Source organism: Nicotiana tomentosiformis, chromosome 7 (assembly GCF_000390325.3).
Source record: "Nicotiana tomentosiformis chromosome 7, ASM39032v3, whole genome shotgun sequence".
Classification (NCBI taxonomy): Eukaryota; Viridiplantae; Streptophyta; class Magnoliopsida; order Solanales; family Solanaceae; genus Nicotiana; species Nicotiana tomentosiformis.
The window spans coordinates 73,959,369-73,981,381 of NC_090818.1; the positions used below are offsets into that span (position 1 = coordinate 73,959,369).

Consider the following 22,013-nt stretch of genomic DNA (forward strand, 5'->3'; position numbering starts at 1 on the left):
CGCGTTTTCATACATTAAAGTTTCATCGTAAGTTAATCGACGTAAGTTCGGGAATGAGGTTATTTTGGGACTATAAGCATTATGCTATTTCAAACACGTGTTGAGTAAATTCGTGAAGGAGAGAGGGTAAGCAAATAGAAGAAAATGAGTTTCGTCAAAGTTTGGCAATTTGGGATAAAATACGGTCAAAGCTGTAATACCCCGTATTTATGGACTAGTGCCACACAAGGTAATACATGACCATGATAATAAGATGTATAAGGCATGTTAAAAGCGAGTAGTATTTTAAGTAAGTTAAGGTAATTCTTAATTATATGGGTAATTGATTAATTATTGGGTAATGGGAGATTACCTAGTTAATTAAGGAATTATTGGGTGATTAATTAAAGAATTGGATAAGACTAGACCCTCCCCCACGTGGCAGTAAGCCACCCCAAGAATTGTGACTCTTAAGTAATTATATTATGTGGCAAGATTAGAGATATAAGATTTGCCAAGTCTTAAGAACGTAAGTCACATATCTATTTAATAAAGGAGAGCCATTGTAAGTCTTAATAACGTGAGTCACATATCCATTTAATAAAGGAGAGCCATTGTAAGTCTTAAGAACATGAGAGTCACATATTCATTCTTAAGAACGTGAGAGTCACATATCCATTCTTAAGAACGTGAGAGTCATATATCAGAACGTGAGATTTGGCAATTATAATGAGTACGGTGCAATCTTTCTCAAGAATATCATACGGATTTTTCCCTACTCCAGGTATGTTAAGGCTATCCCTTCTTTCTTTTTGGCATGATCCAAATAATACAAATGAAACGAGCAAAATACGCAACTTTCATAAATGACTCTATTCATAGAAGTATTAGAGATGCCTACGTTATTGATTCCCCATGCGAATTATTATTATATCTTCTGTTCATGGGTCTAAAAAAAATATATATTTGATAAAGTTTATCCGAAAGGCATAATAATTTTATGACATTCCAAGAAATCCTATTAAGGTATTTCATATGCATTTTATTCATTTATATATATACATTGACCCATGACCAGATGGCATTATATACGCATATATTATATATATATTGGATATGGGAAAAAGTTACGGCATCATATACGCACCACCACCTTATCAGCTGGTATATATGTTGATAATTTTGCCCACAGTGGCCGCGATGATATGATGGGATGCCCTCAGAGGCTTGATGACATTATGTACACCTATACCTATACATGACACAACATTTATACGGATGTGCATGGCATTATAAATGTTTCAGGATTTATAATGTGACTAGACTTACAGGCAGAATTCTTTATTCCATGTTTCATCTATGTCTGTTATGGACGGATTTTTATGCCTTACATACTCAGTACATTATTCGTACTGACACCCAATTTCCCGAGGCCTGCGTTTCATGCCCGCAGGTGCAGGTAGACAAGTTGACGGTCCCCCTTCTTAGGATCCTTGATCAATAAGAGTTGGCATGCTCCACTTGATCCGGAGCTGCTTTTGATTTTGGTACGATATGCTTGTATACATATATGGGTATGACGGGGCCCAGTCCCTTCCTTGTACAGTTGTATATTCTATTAGAGGTCTGTAGACAGTCATGTATAGTTGGGTAGTATGTGGCCTTGTCGGCTTCTATTTTTGGATATTTAGTTATCTATAGCAGCCTTGTCGGCTCGCCCTACGTATTTCACACGTGTATGTATATATATGTCTTTTGAACAGGTTTCCTCACGTATGTTATTATCGTAGTTCATCAGATTTTATTCATGTTTATATCTTAGACGCATGCTTAAGGGTGTTCGACAGGTAGGACTCGGGCACCCGTCGTGGCCCATCGGTTTGGGTCGTGACAAAAGTTGTATTAGAGAAGTTCTGTCCTAGGGTTGTATACAGACTGTTTCTAGTAGAGTCTTGTTTATGGGTGTGTTGTGTACCATACTTATAAACAGGAGGCTACATGATATTTAGGATGGTTACTTTGCCTTCTAATCCAGATTGTGCGATAGAACTGAGTTGTAAGTATCCACTCCTAATCTTTGCCTTATTTATGTTTTTAGTGATGCCTATTACTACTGGACGACAGGCACAAAATGCTAGCACGGGTCAGAGGGCTATGAAAGTGTTAAAAAGAGATATAAGTTACACTATGGAGTCAGACCTATCGGAGATCATGGGTTCTATTGAGGAGGATCCTTATGAGGATCCATATGAGTCATCCGTTCGAGCAATTTTGATCTCGTCGGTAGCAGATGGGGTGAGACAAGTTCCAACCTTACCAAGGCCCTTAGTCTCCTTATCAGGGTGCGTTGATCTGGGTATAAGGGAAGTGGTGCACGGATTGGCACAACCGGGTTCCCCTCAGGCTCAAAACTATGTCAGGGTATTTATAGACACTAGTTCTTTTGAGGTTCCAGATAGTCCACAATCTTGGGAGTCCGCCAATCAAGGTTCGTCTGTGTATATTATGGGAAATACAGAGGAAGAGGATAGTAGTCGGGCCAAGAGGAGGAAGGTAACTGATAAATATATGAAGATTCCGCTTCGAAGTGTATCTGATCGAGGCTCTCATATAGGACGAGGCAAGGACCCTCTACTATAGACTTCCTCCAGATGTCAGCTTTTGGTTGGTGAGCTCCACTTTTTCTTGGAGTATTACCAAGTCAGGGTTCTGAATATGTTAGGCTATTTTATGAGGACGTACGGAGCCCTGCCCCGACTTATATATATTATGGTTATGTTTTCTTAGAGGTTTTACAGACAGTATCACGTGTATAGATTTGGTAATGACATGTCTACGGCCTTGCCGACTCCTATGTATCTATATAAAACTTTTTCTAAATTAGTTATGCGAGTTAAGTCCTAATATTGCTACTTACATATATGGATGTGGCCCGTAATGACACGTGATAGGTTTGATAATAAACAAGGATAAGATACGTGGTACTCGGTTGGGTAGAACTTGATGTTATAATGGGTATGGATTGGTTTTTTTTTTGTTATGCTAACATCGAGTGTAGATCAAAGATGATTCGATTTCAATTCCCAAATGAGCTTGTTTCGGAGTGGAAAGGTAATACGGCATCGCCGAGAGGTAGATTTATTTCCTATCTCAAGGCAAGGAAAATGATCAGAAGGGATTACATTTATCACTTAGTTCGGGTAAAGGATGTGAAAGTAGAGTCGCCAACCATTCAGTCCATCCCTGTGACTAATGAGTTTCCCGATGAGTTTTTGGGTCTTCTGCCAGAGCGGGAAATTGAGTTTCCTATTGACCTACTACCAGACACTCAACCAATATCTATTCCTCCCTATAGAATGGCACCCGCAGAGTGGAAAAAATTGAAGGAACAACTAAAGGACTTCCTGGAAAAAGGATCTATCAGACCTAGTACATCACCGTGGGGAGCACCTGTATTATTTGTGAGGAAGAAAGATGGTTCCTTGCGAATGTGTATAGATTATAGACAGTTGAATAAGGTAACGATCTAGAATAAGTACCCCCCCCTTCTGAGGATTAATGATATATTTGATCAGTTGCAACCTGCCAAGTGTTTCTTGAAGATAGACTTGAGGTCCGGGTACCATCAGGTAAAGGTTAAGGAGAAGGATATTCTAAAAACAACATTCATGACCAGATACGGGCACTTTGAGTTTCGTGTTATGTCGTTCGGTTTAAGCAATGCCCCAGTAGTATTCATGGACTTGATGAACCATGTGTTCAGACCCTTTCTCGATCTATTCGTGATTGTATTATTTAATGATATATTGGTGTATTCTCGTGCAGAGATTGAGCACGCAGATCATTTGCATACTGTGCTCAATGTTCTAAAAAAGGGAAGTTGTATGCAAAATTCTCTAAATGTAAATTGTGGTTGAATTCTGTAGCTTTCCTTGGGCATATATTTGAGGTGAAGGTGGGTTAATATAGAAAAGATTGAGGCAGTAAAGACTTGACCTAGACCCACGACACCGATGGAGGTTCGTAGCTTTCTCGGTTTGGCAAGTTATTACACGAGACTTGTAAAGGGATTTTCTGCTCTTTTATCACCTTTGACAAAAGTGGTGACGATGTGATGTCTCGCTTGATGTTCTAGAAAAACATAAGGAAATCTATGGTGCAAGCAAGTAAAGAAGGGTTGCGAACAAGTATAAATAGATATGTGTAGGTCGCAAGCTAAAGTATGGTAGAGCGACAAGGTTTTAGGAAGACATGAGTAAGGATAAGAAAAGGTGAGTGAGAAGGTGACAAGAATGGATAAGTCCTCGGGATTAAGCCCATGAAAATAAGAGAGCTGGTGATTTATCTAAGTTATAGAAAGCTCAGTATATCCTGAATGAACTCAAAGGAGTCTAAGACTAGTAGCATTTAGAAGAGATGGAATGCTGCCCTGGTAAAGGAATAAGGGCGTAATTGTGGTAGATAAATGATGACGTTTGGGCCTTCGATCGAGTAATGATTTAGAATAAAGAGACTTAATGAATTGTACATGATTAGAATACCCATGTAAGTTGACTCAGAAGGGAGCTAAGTTTCAATGGACTGATGCTTGCGAACGAAGTTTCTGGACATTGAAGGACAGATTAACTTCAGCACCGATTCTAATGCTCCCAGAGGAAACCGATGGTTATGCTACCTATTGTGACGCTTCGGGTGTTGGATTGGGTTGTGTACTGATGCAGCATGGTAAGGTTGTAGCTTATGCTTCTAGACAACTAAGAAAGTACGAGAAGAATTACCCGACCCATGATTTAGAGTTAGCCGCAGTGATTCATGCACTAAAGATGTGGAGGCACTACTTGTATGGCGTTCATGTTGATATCTACATGGATCATAAGAGACTTCAGTATATCTTCAAGCAAAAGGAATTACATTTACATCAGAGGAGATGGTTGGACCTACTAAAGGACTATGACGCTGATATTTTATACCATCCGGGGAAAGCAAATGTAGTAGCCGATGCACTCATCCGTAGATTATGGGTAGCCTGTCATATTTACAGCCAGAGAAGAGGGGAATAGCCCATGAGATTCATCAGCTAGCTAGTCTTGGAGTTCGATTATTAGATTCAGGTGATACCGGAATTACTATTCAGGACACGACAACATCCTCTTTAGTAATTGATGTGAAGGAACGCCAGTAGAAGGATCCTGTGTTAGTTAATTATAGGGACACAACCCCTCAGAAGGAGAAGACACCATTCGAGATTACAAAAGATGGGGTCCTCAGATATCGAGGATGATTATGTGTCCCTAATGTTGCAGGGCTGCGTCGGTAGGTTATGGGAAAAACTCACTATTCTCATTATTCTATCCATCCAGGAGCAACAAAGATGTATCATGATATTAGGGAAGTATATTGGTGGGACGGAATGAAAAAGGAAATAACAGAGTTTGTTCCTCAGTGCCCTAATTGTCAGCAGGTTAAGATTGAACATCAAAAACCCGGTGGATTATTGCAGGCTATAGAGATTCCGATGTGGAAATGGGAGGCGATAAACATGGACTTTGTCACGAGTTTACCTCGTTCTCATCGTAAGTTCGATTCCATATGAGTGATAGTCAATAGGCTCACGAAATCAGCTCATTTCCTACCGGTCAGATCTACATATACAGCAGAAGACTATGCAAAGTTATATATTAAGGTGATAGTGCGGCTACACACAGTACCCATATCTATTATATCTGACCGTGGGGCCCAGTTTACAGCACATTTTTGGAGGTCATTTCAGAGAGGTCTAGGGACTCAGGTGAATCTCAGCACAACTTTTCATCCACATATTGATGGACAAGCCGAGCGTACAATTCAGATGCTCGAGGATACGTTACGAGCATGTGTGTTGGATTTTAAAAGAAGTTGGGATGAACATTTACCTCTTATCGGGTTTGCATATAATAACAGTTACTACTCCAATATCCAAATGGCTTCATACGAGGCTTTGTTTGGGCGTAAGTGCAGATCTCCTATAGGGTGGTTTAATGTTGGAGAATCTGGCTTACATGGGCCAGACCTGGTTCAGCGGGCCATAGAGAAAATAAAGCTTATTCGGGAGCATCTATTGATAGCCCAGAGTCGTCAAAAGTCATATTCTGACATGCGAGGATGAGACTTAGAGTTCGGGGTTAATGCCTGGGTATTCTTAAAGGTGTCACCTATGAAGGGCGTGATGAGGCTTGGCAAGAAAGGCAAGCTTAGCCCATGGTATATTGGGCCTTATAGGATCATTCGGAGAGTGGGCCAAGTAGCTTATGAGTTAGAATTGCCCTCAGAATTGGAGTCTGTCCATCCGGCTTTTCACGTATCTATGTTACGGAAGTGCTTTGGCGATCCTACCCGAGTGGTGCCCATTGATGATGTACAGATTACGGAGGATTTATCATATGAGGAAATTCCAGTTGCCATCCTAGGCAGACAAATATGTAAGCAACGAATTAAGGAGGTAGCCTCCGTGATGGTTTTATGGAGAAGCAAAAATTTGGAAGAGATGACGTGAGAAGCGGAGGAAGAAATGAAGTCTAAATACCCCCACCTATTTCAAATTGAAGATATGGCTCGAGGTGGGATACCTCAGCACATATCTATTCGGGCCAGTAGGTCATCAGGTAAGCTCTTATTTTTGACTTTAAGAATTTATAATGGACAACTGTGTGAGGCCAAGTGTTGCTATTTGTAGACATTGGCCATGTGTGGCATGTATGGCATGTTTTCTAGCTGCGTACAAGTTGGTTTTAATCTAGTGTACGTAGGAGACTCTGGAAAATTTTTCCCAAAGTCTCTAAGAGCAAACATTCGAGGACGAATGCTTCTAAGGGTGGAAAGATGTTACATCTCGCATTTTCATACGTTAAAGTTCCATCGAAAGTTAATCGACGTAAGTTCAGGAATGAGGTTATTTTGGGACTATAAGCATTATGCTATTTCAAACACGTGTTGAGTAAATTCGTGAAGGAGAGAGGGTAAGCAAATAGAAGAAAATGAGTTTCGTCAAACTTTGGAAATTTGGGATAAAATACGATCCAAGCTATAATACCCCGTATTTATGGACTAGTGCCACACAAGGTACTACATGACCATGATAGTAAGATGTACAAGGTATGTTAAAAGTGAGTAGTATTTTAAGTAAGTTAAGGTAATTCTTAATTATGTGGGTAATTGAGTAAATATTGGGAAATGGGAGATTACCTAGTTAATTAAGGAATTATTGGGTGATTAATTAAAGAATTGGATAAGATTAGACCTTCCCCCACGTGGCAACAAGCCACCCCAAGAATTGTGACTCTTAAGTAATTATATTATGTGGCAAGATTAGAGATGTGAGATTTGGCAAGTCATAAGAACGTGAGTCACATATCCATTTAATAAAGGAGAGCCATTATAAGTCTTAATAACGTGAGTCACATTTCCATTTAATAAAGGAGAGCCATTGTAAGTCTTAAGAACATGAGAGTCACATATTCATTCTTAAGAACGTGAGAGTCACATATCCATTCTTAAGAACGTGAGAGTCATATATCAGAACGTGAGATTTGGCAATTATAAGGAGTACGGTGCAATCTTTCTCAAGAATATCATACGAATTTTTCCCTACTCCAGGTAAGTTAAGGCTATCCCTTCTTTCTTTTTGGCATGATCCAAATAATACAAATGAACCGAGCAAAATACGCAACTTTCATAAATGACTCTTTTCATAGAAGTATTAGAGATGCCTACGTTCTTAATCCCTCATGCGAATTATTATTATATCTTCTGTTCATGGGTCTAAAAAAAATACATATTTGATAAAGTTATCCGAAAGGCATAATGATTTTATGACATTCCAAGAAATCCTATTAAGGTATTTCATATGCATTTCATTCATTTATATATGTACATTGACCCATGAACAGATGGCGTTATATACGCGTATATTATATATATATATATTGGATATGGGAAAAAGTTACGGCGTTATATACGCACCACCACCTTATCAGCTGGTATATATGTTGATGATTTTGCCCACAGTGGTCGCGATGATATGATGGGATGCCCTCAGAGGCTTGATGACATTATGTACACCTATACTTATACATGACACGACATTTATACGGATGTGCATGACATTATAAATGTTTCAGGATTTACAAGGTGACTAGACTTACAGGCAGAATTCTTTATTCCATGTTTCATCTATGTCTGTTATGTATGGAGTTTTATGCCTTATATACTTAGTACATTATTCGTACTGACACTCTATTTCCCGAGGCCTGCGTTTCATGCCCGCAGGTGCAGGTAGACAAGTTGACGGTCCCCCTTCTTAGGATCCTTGATCAGCGAGAGTTGGCGTGCTCCACTTGATCCGCAGCTACTTTTGATTTTGGTACGATATGCTTGTATACATATATGGGTATGACGGGGCCCAGTCCCGTCCTTGTACAGTTGTATATTCTATTAGAGGTATGTAGATAGTCATGTATAGTTGGGTAGTTTGTGGCCTTGTCGGCTTCCAGTTTTAGATATGTAGTTGTCTATAACAGCCTTGTCGGCTCGCCCTACGTATTTCACACGTGTATGTATATATATGTCTTTTGAACAGGTTTCCTCACATATGCTATTATCGTAGTTCAGCGGATGTTATTCATGTTTATATCTTAGACGCATGCTTAAGGGTGTTCGACAGGTAGGACTCGGGCACCCGTTGCGGCCCATCGGTTTGGGTCGTGACAAAAGTTTTATTAGAGCAGTTCTATCCTAGGGTTGTATACAGACCGTGTCTAGTAGAGTCTTGTTTATGGGTGTGTTGTGTACGATACTTATAAACAGGAGGCTACAGGATATTTAGGATGGTTACTTTTCCTTCTAATCCAGATTGTGCAATAGAACTGAGTCGTAAGTATCCACTCCTAATCTTTGCCTTATTTATGTTTTTAGTGATGCCTATTACTACTGGATGACAAGCGCAAGCTGCTAGCACGGGTCAAAAGGCTATGAAAGTGTTAGAAAGAGATATAAGTTACACTATGGAGTCAGACCTATCGGAGATCATGGGTTCTATTGAGGAGGATCCTTTTGAGGATCCATATGAGTCATCCGTTCGAGCAATTTCAATCTCACCGGCAGCAAATGGGGTGAGACAAGTTCCAACCTCACCAAGGCCCTTAGTCTCTTATCAGGGCCCGTTGATCAGGGTATAAGGGAAATGGTGCATGGATTGGCACAACCGGGTTCCCCTCAGGCTCAAAACTATGTCAGGGTATTTATAGACACCAATTCTTCTGAGGTTCCAGATAGTCCACAGTCTTGGGAGTACGTCAATCAAGGTTCGTCTGTGTATATTATGGGATATGCAAAAGAGGAGGATATTAGTCGGGCCAAGAGGAGGAAGGTAACTGGTAAGGATATGAATATTCCGCTTCGAAGTGTGTCTGATCGAGGCTCTCATATAGGACGAGGCAAGGACCCTCTACTATAGACTTCCTCCAGATGTCAGCTTTTGGTTGGTGAGCTCCACTTCTTCTTGGAGTATTACCAAGTCAGGGTTCTGAATATGTTAGGTTGTTTTATGAGGACGTACGGAGCCCTGTCCTGACTTTTTATATATATATATATATATATATATATATATATATATATATATATTATAGTTATGCTTTCTTAGAGGTTTTGCAGACAGTATTGTTACATCTCGTGTTTCTTGTACGTTAAAATTTCGTCTTCAGTTAATTGACATAGACTCGGGGATGAGATTATCTTGAGGTTAGCATATTTATGCTATTTATAACAAGCAATAAGTAAGTGCCATAAAGGAAAAGAGTACACAAATTAAAGAAAATGAGTTTCGTTGAAGGTTGTCAATTTGGGATAAAATACGGTCCGAGCTATAATACTCGATACTTATGGACTAGTACCATACAAAGTACCATATGACCGTGATAGTAGGATGTATAAAGTTTGTTAAAGTGAGTAGTATTTTAAGTAATTTGAGATAATTCTTAATTATGTGTGTAATTTATTAATTATTGGGTAATTAATTAAAGAGTGGGATAAATATTTAACCCCCCCCCCCTCCCACCGTGGCAAGCAACCCCTTTCCCTTTAATGACTAAGCACTAAAAAATGCAAGGTGTCACACTTTGGAAGAAATGTGACACCAAGAATTAATTAAATGGAGCCACTTAAAGTTAAGGATAATTCCCTAACTCAATTCATTTTTCTAATCTCTTAGAAAGATTCTGCCAAGAACATTACAATACAATCACATTCTAATCCAAGGAGCATAGGAACGTGAATTTATTTTCCAAATAGAAACACTTCATATTTGGAATACAACACTTCATATCAGAATATTAGAAATTCCAACAAGAATTATTAGCATTAGTAACGTGAGATTTTGCGATTTTAAGGGAGTACGGTGAAACCTTTTCCAAGAATATCATACAGGTTTTTTTCCCTACTCCAGGTATGTTAAGGCTAAGCCCTTCTTTCATTTTGGCATGATCTCGTAATTACACGAGTTTGATAACAAAGCATAAAGAAAAATTTATATCCCGGAATTTATGTATATCTTTCTAGTTTTGTAAGTTACAATGTTCTCTTTATCAGGACTTCATATTCATTTGAGTATTTTTTTTTTCCCAGTCAAGAAAGCAGAGAGTCTATATATACAGTATTACAGTAATTTCATTACCATCAAGCTATAATCAATGGGTAGGCCCCTATTGGGCAACCTCTGATCAGATGGTAAGTTATATACCGAGCCTACTGTGGCCGAGCGCCTATGAGCGAGCCCAGTTGGTCAAGATACAGAGCCTAGTATGGCCGAGCACCTATGAGCGAGCCTACTACGGCAGAGTAGTTATATATATATATATATACCGAGCCTTATAGGGCCGGAAAACTATTTTACTTACTATATTGAGAGAGTTGAGTCAGTATCAGCAAGTAAGCATATGTTCAAATTATCAGTTCAGTTTCAGCTTTCTGTATATTGCCTTACATACTCGGTACATTATTTTGTACTGACGTCCCTTTCTAGGGGCACTGCATTTCATGCGTGCAGGTTCAAACAGACAGACGGGTAGACCTCCTCAGTAGGTGTTGCCTGAATTCAGCTTTATGGGTAAGCTCCCCGTCCTTCGGAGTTGCCGGGTCTAGACGTTTTGTGTAAATCTTGTGTATATATGTAGATAGGTTATGGGTAGGCTGGAGCCCTGTTCCGATCACAGTACATCTATCAGTAGAAGCTTGTAGACATATCCTGTCAGTTAGTACAGTATGTTGGGGTTGTAGGCCCTGTACGTATATTTTGTTGGCTTGTCAGTTGTAGTAATTATGACGGCCTTGCCGGCCCAGCTTTATGTTGATATTTAGTCAGCGTTAGTCTCTATTCAGTTTTATATTTTGCATCACACATTATCTTGTAATGTGGCCCATGACCAAAGTATGACAGTACATGTTCAGAGTCTCTTAGTCGCAAGTGGTACGCAAGGATAGGTGAGGCACTGGGTGCCGGTCTCGCCCCCAGGCTCGGGGCTTGACAAAAGTGATATCAGAGAAGTTCTGTCCTAGGGAGTCTACAAGCCATGTCTAGTAGGGTCTTGTTTATAGATGTGTGGTGCACCGCATTATATAAGCAGGGGACTACAAGGCATATAGGAGTTGGTTACCCTTCTTTCAAATCTAAATGGTGCTGTAGAATTGAGTTATAGGAAATTTGAGTTAAACTTACGTGTTGGCGTTTGCATGCACAGATGACGGTAACTAGGAAGACTACAGCTAGCCAGAGGAGAGAAACATCAGTAGGTGAGGGGACTAGCAGGGTACCCCCAGTAGATGGGGCCCAATCGGAGGCCCAGGGAGAGACCCCTACTCAGCCATTACCGGCTCCTCCGCCACTTGAGGAGATTCCTAGGGAGGCCGCACATCCAGTTCCCCCTCCGCTTCTATCAGATTAGGACTTAAGGAGTGCAGTGCATTTGTTGGCACAGTTGGTAGCTACCCAACAACAGTCTAGGGCATCCGCTAGTGCAGGACCTTATGTGGGATATGGGAGTTCAAGGGTCCGAGAGTTTATTGCTTTGAGTCACCCAGAGTTCACGGGGACAGATCAAAAAGAGGACCCGCAGGATTAGATAAGCTTCACAGGATCTTTCGGGTTATGCATGCCACAGAGAAAGAGGTAGTTGAGCTAGCAGCTTTTCGACTCCGAGATATAGCCATCCTTTGGTATGAGGGATGGGAAAGGTCCAGGGGACGTGATGCACCTCATGCTATTTGGGAGAATTTTTCGGATGCCTTCCTTGACCAGTACTTACCGCGAGAGATCCGACAGGCCCGAGTCGATCAGTTTCTAGCCCTCAAGCAGGGCAATATGAGTGTTTGAGAATATAGTATCTATTTTGACTCATTGGTCAGATATGCACCATCCATAGTTGCTACTATGCGGGATAGAATCCACTGGTTTATAGTAGGGTTGGCCCCAAAGTTGACCGAGACATGTGCTACCGCTGCATTACAAGATAGTATGGATATCTCCCGGATTCAGGCATATGCCTAGAATATAGAAAGGGGTAGGCATCGGCAGCAGGGTACGGAGAGGACTGACTCAAGGCAGCGTAAGAGGATGAGATTTTCCAGGTCTCAGGAGCAGTCTCAGGGTAGTTACAGGCCTCAGTACTTCGAACGACCACCTAGACCTCCGCCACCTCAGCTACAGGGTTACAGGTATGACCGCTATACTCAGTCAGGACCAGGTGAAAGCTCCTAGGAGTCAAGTTTGCAGCGACAATGAGGTTCGGGGCAGACATGGCCATTTCCGCCATGGTGTGCCATCTGCGGTATAGGACACTTAGGCCAATGCCGAGCCGGTTCCGATGCTTGTTATACATGTGGACGTCCAGGGCATATGATGCGAGATTTCCCAAATAGAGATTCTGGGGGTATGGCGCAACCAGCGAATTCAACAACAGGATCATCTATGTCCGTACATCCTTCAGGGCGCGAGTCTCAGTCTTCGGCTGGTAGAGGTCGAGGCAGAGGTAGAGCTTTCAGTTCAAGTGGTAACTAGAATCGTAGCTATGCGTTAGCGGGTTGACAGGACCAGGAATCCTCACCAGACATTGTGACAGGTATGTTGACCATTTGCTCTCATGATACTTATACCTTGATAGACCTAGGATCTACTTTATCGTGTATTACCCCATTTGTCGCGGGGAAGTTTGGTATGGTGCCTGAAATACTAAGTGATCCTTTTGTGGTATCTACACCGGTCGGAGAATCGATTATTGCTAGACGGGTTTACCAAGGTTGTACGGTATCAGTTTGTGGTCGTCAGACCTCAGCCGACCTAGTTGAGCTAGAGATGTTGGATTTTGATGCTATCATGGGCATGGACTGGTTGGCAGCTTGCTATGCCACAGTTGATTGTCGAGCAAAGATAACTAGATTTCATTTTCCGGGTGAGCCAGTCCGTGAGTGGGTAGGTAATACAGCGACACCTAGAGGTAGGTTTATTTCCTATCTGAAGGCGAGGAAAATGATCGCAAAAGGGTGCATTTATCATATTGTGCGATTTAGAGATATAGATACTGAGATACCTACACTTCAGTCTATTCCAGTAGTCAAAGAGTACGCAGATGTATTTCCAGATGAACTTACAGGTATTCCTCTCAAGCAAGAGATTGATTTTGGCATCAATATGCTTCCGGAGACTCAACCAATATCCATCCCTCCGTATAGAATGGCACCGGCTGAATTGAAGGAGTTGAAGGAGCAGTTAAAAGATTTACTGGAGAAAGGTTTCATCAGGCCCAGTACTTCACCTTGGGGTGCACCGGTACTGTTTGTGCGGAAGAAAGACGGCTCGCTGAGGATGTGTATCAATTATAGGCAACTGAACAAGGTAACTATTAAGAATAAGTATCCACTTCCAAGGATAGACAACTTGTTTGATCAGTTGCAGGGAGCTAGATGCTTTTCAAAGATAGATTTAAGGTCGGGGTACCACCAGGTTAGAGTTTGGGAGAGAGATATCCCCAAGACAGCCTTCAGGACCCGATATGGCCACTTCGAGTTTCTTGTCATGTCCTTCGGGTTGACCAATGCACCTGCCGTATTTATGGACTTGATGAACAGCCTATTCCGGCCATATTTAGATCTGTTTGTGATAGTCTTTATTGATGATATTTTGGTTTATTCACATTCAGAGGATGAGCATGCGGACCACCTACGAGCGGTACTCCAAACCCTCCGTGATAGTAAATTATATGCTAGGTTTTCTAAATGTGAGTTCTGGTTGAAGTCTGTAGCATTCTTGGGGCACGCTATATCCGATGGAAGTATAAAGGTAGACAATCAGAAGATTGAGGCTGTGAAATCCTGGCCTAGACCTACCACTCCAACAGAGGTTCATAGCTTTCTAGGCTTAGCAGGATACTACCGGAGGTTCGTAGAGGGTTTTTCTTCTCTTTCGGCACCATTAATGAAGTTGACGCAGAAAGCAACTAAGTTTCAGTGGATGGAGGCTTGTGAGTAGAGTTTCCAGGCGCTTAAAATCAGGTTGACTTCAGCGCCAGTTCTAGCACTTCTATAGGGTCCAGATGGTTATGCCATGTATTGTGATGCCTCAGGTGTCGGGTTAGGATGTGTCCTGATGCAACATGGGAAAGTAATTGCGTATGCTTCAAGGCAGTTAAGGAAGCATGAATGGAATTATCCGACCCACGACCTCGAATTAGTTGCGGTTGTCCATGCACTTAAGATATGGCGGCTTATTTATATGGTGTTCATGTTGATTTATTCACAGATAATAAAAGCCTACAATATATCTTCAAGAAAAAAGAGTTGAATTTGCGACAGAGGCGATGGCTTGAGTTATTGAAAGATTACGATGTTAACATTCACTACCATCCAGGGAAAGCTAATGTTGTAGCAGACGCCTAAGTCACCGATCTATGGGTAGCTTAGCACATGTAGAGGCCGAAAAAAGACAGTTAACTAGAGAGATTCATCAATTGGCTTGTTTTGGGGGTTCAGTTAGTAGACTTTGGCAATGGTGGAGTTGTACTCGAAAATACTGCAAAATCATCTCTCATAGCTGAAGTAAAGGAGAAGCAGTACGAGGACCCAGAGTTGGTCGAGTTGAGAAAACGAGTTCCGTAGCAGAAGAAGCCGTTGTTAAAACTCAAGGGAGATGGGGTTCTCAGATACAGGGGTCGTTTATGTGTTCCAGATGTAGCAGGGCTACGATACAGGATTATGTCAGAGGCACCAAATTCGTGGTACTCCATTCACCCTGGGTCGACGAAGACGTATCATGACATTACTGATGTGTATTGGTGGAACGATATGAAAAAAACATTGCTGAGTATGTCGCTCAATGCCCTAGTTGCCAGCAGGTGAAGAAAGAGCACCAGAAGCCCGGAGGGCTAATGCAGACTAATAGAGATCCCGACATGGAAATGGGAGGCGATTAACATGGACTTTATCATGGGTTTACCTAGTTCTCATCGTAAGTTCGATGCTATATGGGTGATAGTCGATAGGCTCATGAAATCAGCTCATTTCCTACCAGTCAGATCTGCATATATAGAAGAAGATAATGCAAAATTATATATTAAGGAAATAGTGCGACTACACAGAGTACCAGTATCTATTATATCTAACCGTGGGGCCCAGTTTACAACACATTTTTGGAGGTCATTTCAGAGAGGTCTAGAAACTCAGGTGAATCTCAGCACAACATTTCATCCACAAACTGATGGGCAAGCCAAGCGCACAATTCAAACGCTCGGGGATATGTTACGAGCATGTGTGTTGGATTTTAAAAGAAGTTGGGATGGACATCTACCTCTTATCAAGTTTGCATATAATAACAATTACCACTCCAGTATCCAGATGGCGCCGTATGAGGCTTTGTATGGGCGTAAGTGCAGATCTCCTATAGGGTGGTTTGATGTTGGAGAATCTGGTTCACATGGACAAGACCTGGTTATGTGATTTGTTTTGAAATTTGATCCCAATTCGAGATCTAAATCTTAATTTACCCATTTTTCTAAATTCAACCCAAAACCCCCAATTTCTACTTTGAAATAACTAAATTTAAGGTTAAAAATCAATGGATGATTATGGAAATACATCAAACTAGTAGAAAATTACTAACCAATGAAGTTGAGATGAAAATCTCTTCAAAAATCTCTCTAGTCCGAGCTCTAGGTTTCAAAAATGGTGAAAAATAATGAAATCCCGACTTTCAGCATTTATCTAATTAGGCGTCAGGTGTTCTTCGCGTTCGCGAAGTACACTGGCCCGTTGGCCTTCGCATTCGCGAAATCTTCATCGCGTTCATGAAGGAATTTCCCAGCCAAGCCTTTGCGTTCGCGTCCCAGGGGTCGCGGTCGCGATGAAGGACCATCTGCCCTCCCCACACATTCCCCAAGCCTATGCGTTCGCGCGAGGCCTTTCGCATTCACGAAGGGCAGTCCCCTGTAGCCTTCATGTTCCCAATCCACCTATCGCGTTCACGTAGTGTATCCAACCCTAACCCTACTTTTCCCCTTCTCGATCGAGATAGTGGATTCACGATCGCGATAGTGGATTCGCGATCGCGAAGCACTAAACACCAGGACAGAAAAACTAGCAACTGAACAAGGCTAAAAATGGTCCCAAATTAATCCAAAACTCACTCGAGCCCGCGGGCTCCAATTCGAACATGCGCACAAGTGTTATAACATCATATAAACTCGCTCGCTACCTCAAATCATCAAAATAACATCAAATAATAAGAATCGATCATCAAAACTTATGATTTCAACTTGAAAACTCATTTTTCTCAATCTTTCACATAATACACCAAAACGTGTTCTGATAATCCCGAACCCCAACCAAACGTGCGTACAAGTTCAAAAAATCATAAAAACCTACCATAATCGTCAAAATACCGATCCGTAGTTGTATACCATAAACATTGATCGTGGTCATCTCTAGCCTTAATTTAAGTCAAAAATCTCTTTTTCTTTAAAGCTTTTCGTAGGAAAATAACACGGACTATGCACGTAAATCAATAAATATCAAATGAAGTTATGAGAGGTCTCGAAACATGGAAATTAGGGCTAGTACTCAAAAGGACCTATCGAGTCATTACAACTTTATTGAAAAGCTAACTATATAAAATAAGCAAGGACCTTTTTCCGATAAGACCATTCGAGAGTGAAAAAAGGTCTGTTGAAAAGGCGTAGCTCGTTTAACACAAAGCTCTATGATGGCTTATGTGAGAGAGTTGTTGAGAATGCGCTCCAACTGACACCGGGGTCAAGGTCAGAAGGAAAAAGATCCGTTGGACCTGGGCTAGTGCACAACCGGTCCACGTGGGCTTTAATCACTCTGAGACATCAATGTGCTTCTGCGCACCGGTTACTACGATCTAGGAGGCCTGGACCTGGGTCATTCCCCTCAATATCGCAAGTGGTAAGTTACTGCCAAGCCCAGACTCAGCGTGTTGCGCCCCTGTTGATACACCTGGCAGATCCAGATTTTTATCCCATACAGATAGTCCTCTACTTTTCGGATACTCGATGTATATTCGGGAAGTGAAAGAGTCACAAGATTCATTGGCGGGAAGGGGATGTGAACAGACTTCAGTCAAATACTGATCGACGCACATTGTTGCATCCTTGATGGTCTGATCACACGCACCTATTCGCACTTCAAACCCCAGTCACATCTCTATTTGTATACGACGCCTCTGCCACTCATTGAATCCTGAGTGGATTGCCTTGTTCAACCTAATCCGAGGCTATGGAAAAATGGCACCTTTTTGCCATCCTTATAAACCCCCTTTTCCTTCCCATATTTTCACTTTCTCTTTGCATCTTTTTAGTTTCTCCCTCTTTGTTTTTCCTTCCTTTTCAGCCTCGTTCTTTATCTTTCATAGAATTCTATCTTCATTTTTTTGCAACTTCCTCCATCTTCCATTTGCTTTTTTAATATGGAAAGTTCCACCCTGTCTAATTCAGCAGAAAACTTGCAAATATTAGCCATGGCCACCACCGAAGAGGCTCCTGTGGAAAATCGAGTGATCCACCGCAAAGCAACCCCTCTTCTTTACGGAAGAAAGCAAAGCAACCCACTGAGCTACACCCACTACAATAAAAATGTGTTATTGCAGCGGTTAATTTTACGTTTAGCGGCAGTTTCTAACCGCCACAATATGCTCTAACGGCACTTTCTGAAACCGCCATAATCCGGTGTGCCACAAACGTAAAATTGCAGTTTTGGATTAACCACCGTAGTTGTCGAAAGTTTATTGGCTGTTTTTGTTTTGCATTATATGGCTGTTTAAAACTGCCGTAACATGAAAATATGATGCCATTCAAATTCATTGTTGTTATCCTTCTAATAATATACGGGTTTCCAGCATTATTATTACATGTTTTGGACTCCATGATCTATTTAATTATATTTATTTCTTTACTTTCACAATTTTATTATTCACATTCACATTCTGTTTATCACCCTATGCATCCATACTTGTATAATTTATAATAACAATTTTGGCACATATATAAAGAATTAAATAAATAGAATATTCAATATCGAAGAAGCACAAGTACTCAAAAATTACATCATTGAATGTATCAATTCAAAGAGTTACAAATATTTAATATATTGTTGCTTCCATCTGAACAACTCCTTGGCCATGCATTGATGGAGTGCCACTTACAGTATCTGATGTCTGTAGACAAGAAACAAGATGGCCAAACCCATAAGAAGTCCCTTTAAGTTGGTTCCGCTTTTTATTTTGACATCTCTACTCAGACCTTTTTTATTTTGACACTCCAACCCCTTACTTCATGTGCCATTTAAACACAAAACACTCACATGTGCTTATAACTCAGGCGTGTGTTTATAACCGCTGCCAACGTGTAAAGCTAATGAATTACTTATTGCTACTTGGATTCATTATCTACGTAATTCCCTATCAGAAAATATGAACCCGCACCCGTGCCCGTGAAAAATAACCCGCACCCGGTAAAATTAAATTGTTTTGCATGTGCTCGTTGTTTGGCTCTACCGGATTTTACCACTGTTTAGCCATTATTTTACTATATGGGTTACTTGATTTTCTTGGCTCTCTCTATGCTATATTTATCATTTCTGTTGCTGGGTAGATGATCAGTTTGGTATTGTTTTGTTTTCGATTTTCGGTGACCTGGTGTTGTTTTATTTTCGATTTTCGGTGACCTATTTTCCTTTCTGCGTTAAGGCTAGGTTGGAACCTCTTGAAGTTCCTTTTCGGAGTTCAGTCTCTTATGTGATAATGGAGAAAGGGTAGGGGAAAGTAGGAAATAAATGGGACTGCAACGGTAAAATTTAATACAGTTAAAAGGGGAGTGATTTTACCCCTCCTAGAGGCCTCACGCGCGACCTGGGTGACGAGGCTCACTCAATGTGACAGGTCATTATTTTGTGTTTAAATGACACATGAGGTTAGGGGTTGGAGTGTCAAAATAGAAACAGTCTGAGTAGAGGTGCCAAAATAAAAATCGGAGCAAACTTAAAGGGGCCGCTTATGGGTTTGGCCAAACAAGATTCATATAGATAACCAATAAAGTAACAAGTAATCACTAGTAACTAGTTATATTGATTTTTCTATTGTGAAAAACATAGTTAATGACAACCAATATACCTTGGATCACGTTAGCTTTGGAAGCTCAGAATGATAGAATAAAATATTGTGACATATAATAAGTTCTTTGAAATGAGAATCATATCAAAGTTGAATAACTTATCAGCAATAATGAGATAAACATCTCATAGAAGAAGTTAAATGGAAATATAAAATAAGAAAACATATACATGAATGTTATCCAGTAGGAGGACCGGAATTATTCACTGCAAAAGCTCAAGAAATATTGCAGAATAAATAACTTCAGTCAATCCTTTATGAATGTTGCCACACAACCAAGAGACCATCAATTTCAAATTCTTGATGAACTCTCTACTCATTCATCATGCTACATTCAGTATTTCAATCTAGCGGTACTACCATTAAATAATTGGATCTCTTCGTCATAATAGTCTTTTGTGCTCTACCTGGCAAAGGAGTTTTAAGTACTAGTGAGTGAAAAGACATATCTAAGTTAATGATGACAAAAAAATCGAAAGGATTGATTTTATCGTTCATCTCTAATCAACATGTTGGTTATGTAACAACACTTATTACCAATTCTACATTACCATCTTCAAGAAACAATAAATCATCCACAATCTCTACTCCAAACTAAAAGGCTATAACGATAATCTGCTCCAAAATAGTGGAACAACAATAATAACAAACCAGTAAAATCCTACACGTGAGGTTTGGGGAGGCAATGTGTATGCAGATCTTACCACTATTTTATGAAGGAAGATAGGTTGTTTATGATAGATCCTTGGCTCAAGAACAGTGAAAACACAATAAACGAACAATAACAATGGCAAGAAAATAAGACAACGGAAGTAAATGGCACAGCGTGTAATAACAAAGATCTAGGAATACAAAGTTATAAGAGAAGTGTAAAAACTACCGGTAAATAATGAGACATAATGTAACTAGGAACTAGGAATAGGAGAATACAAGACTAGTACCAATACTACTAGTACAACTAGAAGAGACTCTCAACTACATGTCAACCCACAACCCTAATTCTCGATCTCCACACCATTCTATCGAGGGTCATGTCCTCGCTAAATTGAAGTAGTGACATGTCCCGCCTAATCACCTCTCCCCATTACTTCTTAGGCCTCCCGTTACCTCTCCTCTGACCGACCATTTTTAACCTCTCACATCTCCTAACCGGGGCATCGGTCTCTCCTCTTCACATGCCCGAACTATCTCAGCCTCAATTCCCGCAACTTGTCTTCCACATAAGCCATTCCCACCTTGTCCCTTATAACTTTATTCCTAATACGATCTGTCCTGGTACGCTCACACATCGATCTCAACATCCTCATCTCTGCTACTTTCATTATCTAGATTGAAATTTTCTTACTGGCCAACACTCGACTCCATACAACATAGTCGGCCTAACTACCACTTTGTAGAACTTTTTCTCAAGTCTTGGTGGCACATTCCTACCACAAAAATACCAGATGCGAGTCTCTATTTCACATGATTCGTAACATCCTCGCCAATCTCCATGTTCCCCTGAATAACAGATCCAAGATATTTGAAAATATCTCTCTTGGGGATGACTTGTGTATCAAGCTTCACCTCTACTTCTGTTTTCTACGTCCCCACACTGAACTTGCACTCCAAGTATTCTATTTTTGTCCTACTCAACTTGAAACTTTTAGACTCCAGAGTCTGTCTCCACACCTCCAGCCTACCACACAAATACCAGATGCGAGTCTCTATTTCATCTACCACATTCCAACATGATTCGTAACATCCTCAGCAATCTCCATGTTCCCCTGAATAACAGACCCGAGATATTTGAAAATATCTCTCTTGGGGATGACTTGTGTATCAAGCTTTACCTCTACTTCTGTTTCCTGCGTTCCCATACTGAACTTGCATTCCAAGTATTTTGTTTTTGTACTACTCAACTTGAAACTTTTAGACTCTAGAGTCTGTCTCCACACCTCCAGCCTATCATTAACCCCGCAGCGCGTCTCATCGATCAACACAACATAAAAATCAAATATTAGCAAACTTCAAAAGAAATTTCTGTCGCCATGCAATGGACTCTAATGAAAGAAAGAAGTAAGAGAGAAAATGCAGCAAATAGATGTGGGGAAAATAAAAGTGAATGTAATCTTTTTAATCATTCAATACGTCATGTATAACCACAAGAATGAAATCATACCAAGATATTCACGGAAGCGGGCCCATTGCGTTCTAATTTGTGCACATACTTAATATAGCCATAGCATGATAAACAAGGAATGAGGTAAAGAAATATTTGTGAACATACTCAATATAGCCATGACCTGAAAGAGAAGGAGCGAGACAAAGTAACATTGTCTTATCAAAATAA

At 40.6% G+C, this 22,013-nt stretch overlaps 1 long non-coding RNA gene across 1 annotated transcript; it reads right to left on the minus strand.

Moving 5' to 3' along the window:
* Window positions 1-18,559: 18,559 nt before the first annotated feature.
* Window positions 18,560-19,914, minus strand: LOC108944104 (uncharacterized). The gene is made up of 2 exons (XR_001968095.3): window positions 19,852-19,914; window positions 18,560-18,727 (listed from the first exon to the last, which is right to left on the minus strand). It is a non-coding gene; the product is annotated as an uncharacterized lncRNA (long non-coding RNA).
* Between the last annotated feature and the right edge of the window lie 2,099 nt (window positions 19,915-22,013).